Below are 6000 nucleotides of genomic sequence, written 5' to 3'. Positions count from 1 at the left end.
TGCTCATTTGCTAGGTATCCAGTTAAATCATACAGGGCACTGTGAATCTGAATGAGCTGCCTGGACTATCCCAAGATGGCTAACTCAGAAAGCAGGGTCCGGAGTGAGAGGCTGGGGGTGGCACTGAGCATGCCCAGCCTCTGTCCCTTGTGCCTCCTACCACAAGGGCTGTAGAGTCAGAGACAAGCTACCTGTGTCCCCTTCTCTGGTGTGGCCAGGTAAGGAGAAGCAGACGTCTTTGGGAAAGGCTTCTTCTTTCTCAGAGGGAACACATCATGTGTTTCCAACATCCTCCCCAGGCTTCCAGTCCTAACTGTGGACCTGAAGCTGTGGCCAGTGTCTCTAGAGCAGAACACCAACAATTTAAGGATGGTGGAGAGGAAGGGAGAAGGAGCTGGGTTCCTGTCGGCCCCCCTGAGCCACATCCCCCATCCCTGGGAAGACCCACCACCCAACATCTTATTCTGGGAGACCTGGTTATTTATGGGACTTGACTGGGTTTTGTTTAATCCAGCCCAAAGCACTTCTAGCTGATAAACTGGGCTTGGACTCCAAACAGGCCTCTGGCCTAGGCCCTGGCATGGCTTTGTGTGGCCCGCTATGCCTCTCAGAGCTGGTTCCTGCCTGTGCAGTGGGACCACGACTCCCACATCTTGGGGTGTCTCAGTCAGCCCAGACCCCTGTAACACAATACCATTGGCTGGGTGGCTCAAACAGCAGACATTTCTCACAGTTCTGAAGGCTGGAATTCTCAGATCAGGTGCTTTGGTGACAATTCCCTTCTTGGCTTGCACACGGCCCCCTTCTCACTATGTCCTCACACAGTGGGGAGAGAAGAAAAGAGTTCACCCACATCTCTGCCTCTTCTTATAAGGGCAATGATCCCATCGTGAGGACCCCATTCTCATGACCTCACCTAAACCTGATCACCTCCCAAGGGCCCCACCTTCCAACACCATCACATTAGGGGTTAGGGCCCCAACATACGGATTTGGGGGTACAGATCCATAGTGTGGGGCCATTGCAGGAACCTGACAAAAGCCAGAGAGGCCTGAGTGTTTGATGTCATTAACTGGGGGACAAATATAGGCTCTTTGCCACTGATCACTGATTTCTTCCAGACATATTGCCCTGCCTTTGGGAGGGCAGGTGGAGGAGGGGAAGGTTGTTCTTTTTAGTCTTATAAGAAAGGATGAGCTAGTCACAGGGTGGGGACAAGGCTACAGATGGTTGTGGGCCGAGGAAAACTCTGTGGCTTGAGGAGGCTGAGGGTGAGGCCCACGGGCCATGGTCTTGAGACCAAACCTCTTAAAGGCAGGAAAATCCATGGTGCCTTTGTTTGGACACAGCTTCATCCTTTAGAGCCAGACAACAGTTGCAGGCTGTCAATGAAATATACTGGTCTCTAGAGACTCCTCGACCCAGCACTGTCCACCCGCCCCCCCCCCACACACACCTCCCAGGGCTAAGGTGGACAGGCTGCATAGAAAGATCGGGTCGGTTTGGGGTCAGAGTAAGGCATTCTGGGGACAGAAATCTCAGTTTGACTGATAAAACAGAGTGGTTTGGCTAGAAAGTAAATAGAACCCATTGTGGGAGCCACTGAAAAAAGTTAAAATATGGTTGGTCTGCCTATAATATTCATACATTAGTGATAAAATTCTTAAGTGCAATAATAGTTTTGTGGTTTATCAAGAAGCAAGTCCTTACTTTTGGAAGTAGGCAGAGATGAGGTGATAGGGTGTCAGCAACTTCCAAATGGTTCAGAAAAAAATAGCAATAGATATATGGAGAGAGAAATAAAGTAAAATTGATAAGAACACAACAATTGGTGAATCTGCAAACAGGATGTTCATTGAACTCATCCTCTTTCAGCTTTTCTATGTGGTTGAAAACCTTCAAAATGAAATGCTGGAGAGAAAAGCAGGAGCATTCTGTGTCCACATGCATGCTTACATCCTGCCCTCTCTCTCCTATCATTGCTGGGCAGCTCCTGCAGGCCAAGCACCTTGTGGAATTGTTCCTAACACTAATGAGTTTAATCTAGTACCAGCCCTGCAAAAGAAGGAGGATGCTTCCAATTCCAGGATGAGGATGCCTCGTGGTAGAGGTTGTCCAGCTGGGCCCTCAGCCCACCCCATCTGCCTTCCTCCACGCTACTCTAGCTGCTTGCTTCTCTCCATCTCCCTGGCAGCAGAGTGGATCAGGGATGTCCGCCAGGGCAGCCACTCCACTGACCAGGGCCTGCAAGGAGGCCTTCTGTGAGAGCCACCCACCAGCAGGGCTGCCCATATGTCCCCCAGGTTTCTTCCTGGGAGTCTGCCCTGGAGACTCAGAGGGTCAGCAGAGGGTGCTGAAGCCAAGCTGCCTGGAGATACTGTGAAAAGCAGAGCAGGGAATGGGGAGAGCCCAGGTGCAAAGCAAGTGGAGAAGAGTGGCCACAGTGTCTGCAGAAGGAAGGAGAGACACCTGCCTGCAGGCTGTCACCTGCCAGGGCTCCCAGAGGATGGCCAGGTGGTTCTCTGCCTGGCATCTGATTGTCATCCTTCCCCGAGACTTGTCCCTCCAGGAACTCCCATGGGGGGGCCCCCAAGCCCTCAGGGTTTTGCTTACTATCCGCTCACTACTGAAGGCATCACACCAAGACAGTCTGTGTGCTCCAGAAAACCTGGCACAGCCTGCCTCAGGAAGATGGAGCTTCTTTTTCTCTCTCTTAAAAGCAACCCAGAGGTGGGCAGCAGGGTAGGTGTGTGTGGGCTCCTCAGCCCTCCCGGCGGGTCCTGAAGCTCCAGTGAGGCTCTGAGTCCTGAAAGGTGGGTTCAGGGAGAGTGGAAGGCAATAAGGGCTCACCTCTCCATGTGTGGGGTTCCTTGGACCTCACATCTCCATGGTCTCCTTGGATCCCATTGGCCCAAATGTACTCACGAGGCATGCCCACTTGAAAGGGAGGCTGGGCAAGTCAGTAACTTTAGTTTTTTCCCCCTGCAGGGGTCCTTGGGTGACCTATCTAGGGTGCAGCAAGGCTCTGGATGGGGGTCACTCTCAGCATCACCATGGGAAGTGGCCTTGGGTGTGATGTTAGGAGCCGACTCTGGAACCACAGAAATCTCTCCCCTGCCAGGTCCAGATTCCACACTGAACATGCTTCTGTCCAGGAGACTTATCTTGCCTTAGCACTTATGAAATTATAGAAATTATAGCTTATCTTTAAAAAGAAAAGATATTCCTTTTTGCTAAAAGTAATTTGGTTTCCTGGAAGGAAGGGAGATCGAGCTGTGACATTTGAGGCCTCCCCAGTGTCCCTCTGAACTGCGTTACAATCAGACACCATCCAGCCTCAGCATGGGAAGGCCTTGAGCATGCTCACTCTTGGTAGCATACAACTCTAGGTTGTATTTCCTAAAGAATGCCAGAATAATACCTCCCATCCCACACACTCTTCTAAAACTTTGCTACTTCCCCATTGTGGGGAAAATGGAAGTTCCTATGGCCAGAATCCTCACCTGACCCTAAACTACTTGATGATGCAATTGGCCTGCTGCTAGGCTAATGCCACACACACTGGCAATGAGCTGCTGTTGACTGAGTCACTACGTCAAGAGCTCTGCCCAGTACTCTGGGCAGAGGCAGAGATGGAGGTGGATTACAGACCTGCAGACTGTTGGATGCAGACATGATTCTAGTGCTTAATCTCCTGCTGTGAAAATAAAGCTGGGTATAAACCTTTTTACCCCAAGAACCAAAAACAGGTTCCTTTGTCATTTCTTGCTCTCAGTGAATCTGCAGTGAACCTGCCCAGGGCTGAAATCCTCAGGTGAGGCAACCATCAAGAGGTAAAGACCACATCTCCTCTTCTTGAAACCAAGTGGGCCTTTGTGACAACCCCAGTACATAGAGTATGGCAGAAGTGTGGCTATGCGACTTCTGGATGCCAGGTCATAAAAATGCTGTGAATGACCACCTCTGTCCCTGGGGACACTCACTTTGGGAAGCCAGCCCACCATGCTGTGAGGAAGCCTGAGCAGCCCATGGACAGGCCTGCTTGGAGAGGAGCCAAGGACCCAAACCCCACAGCCCAGGCTGAGTACCCAGTGGATTTGCCATGTGAGTGAGCCATTTTGGAAGTAGGCTTTGCTCCAGTTGACCCTGAGTGGAGAAAAAATGAATCATACCTAAGCCTGATTTTATAGTTAAACGAATTGATTTTCAAAGTGCAGCTCGAGTCAGTTCTTTCCACTCCAGCGTCTTTGAACTGGAGCTCTCTGGTTTGGTATTTAGTATTTGGATTTGGTATGTAAAGCAGAGAGCCACACAACCAGAGCTATTGATATTCCAGGAAAAAAGAAATGTTTTCCCCCAAGGAAAAGGAAAGGAGAAGTTGAAAATGAATCCGTTTTAGCCACATTACAGGTAAAAGGGGAGCAGCCAAGAGGCTGCCGTCTCTGATCAGGAGCCGTGTCCTGCAAGTCCAGAAATAGTTCCCACTGGAAACCACTAAGGCCCTTTGAGTGGTCAGTGTCAGGTCTGGTGGGTGACCATGAGGCAGGCCCTTCAAAACTTCCTCTCCAAGAGGGGAGAGATGCCCCTGGCTCCGGGCCAGCCCTGGGGCAGTCAGTGGACAGGGCACCACACTACCTCCCCTCTGTGTCCAGTGCCTCTGGGTATGCGGACACCCAGTAAACAGGTGTCCAGTGAATAGGGTGGGAGGTGAGGTTCTTCAGCCACATCCTGTTGTTTCCTTAAAGTCTCTCCTTGAAGACCTTTATCCACCTACATGCCATTATGATGCATGAATCCCATTCTGAAACAGCTTGACTCCCAGACAGCAGCCCAGTAAGAGCACCAAGTGAGCAGCCTAATGCAGGTTCATCCCAGATGTGTGCATGTGGTTCTACCTACAGCAGCCCACTGTGTGCCAATGACATAGAAGGTCTGGATGGCACAGGGGCACCCTTGTTCTTGGGGAGGCCTGCAGTGCAAGCAAGGAGGGACCTGGAATCCCAGGAACCTCAGAACAGTTCAGGCAGCTGGCCAGCCGAACAGGAGCTCATGCTTCAAGACAGAAGTTGTTGAAATATTGCAAGACAGTTTTAAATATTGTTGCAGTTTTTTTTAATGGCTACACATTTTTTTATACACATTTTGCAGTGTATCCCTCCCAGTGAATCTGGCTTCTGTTGACTGCTTCAACCCATAGAGTACAATGGAAAGGAAACTTTATGACTTCCAAAATGAGATAGTAAGAAGTGGCCAGCTTCCACCTGGCTCTGCCCTGACCCAGCGGGTGATCCCCACCACAGTGCCAGGTGTGTGAGTGAGAAACATCTTGGCAGCAGATTCTCAGATTCCTCTTTAACCTGATTATTTCCATGACTCAAACAACATGTGCATTATTTTCTATTGCTGCATAACAAATTGCCACAAGCTTGGTGGCTTAAAACACCCATTTGTGACCTGGTGGTTCTATAGGTCAAAAGTCTGGGCATGGTGCAGCTGGGTTTTCTGCTCAGGTTTTCATGAGGCTAAAATAAAGGTATTGCCCAGGACATGTTCTCCTCTGGAGCTCAGGCCCTCTTCTGAGCTCATGTGGTTGTGGCAGGATTCTGTTCTTCGTGGTTGTAGGGCTGAGGTCCCCAGGTCTAGCTGGCTATCAGCTGGAGGCCATTCTCAGCCACCTATTTTCCTTGCCATGTGGCCCCCTCCATTTTCAAAGGCAGCAACAGAAAGTCTCCACCACCTCAAATCTCTGTCATGCTTCCAGTCTCTCTGACCTCCCTTCACTGCCTCCCAGGCCCAGATGAGAGGTTCATGTGATTGGGTCAGACCCACCAGATAACCTCCCCATCTTAAGGTCAACTGATGCAGGACCCTAATCACATCTGCAAATCCCTTCTCAGAAAAATCTAGAGCATGTTTGACTAAATGAGAGAAGATGTATGTAGGCCATGGATGGAATGTTGGGGCCACCTTAGAATTCTACCTACCACAGTATAATCAAAT

Source organism: Manis javanica, chromosome 18, assembly GCF_040802235.1.
Source record: "Manis javanica isolate MJ-LG chromosome 18, MJ_LKY, whole genome shotgun sequence".
NCBI lineage: Eukaryota > Metazoa > Chordata > Mammalia > Pholidota > Manidae > Manis > Manis javanica.
Note: the sequence above shows the minus strand (reverse complement) of the source record.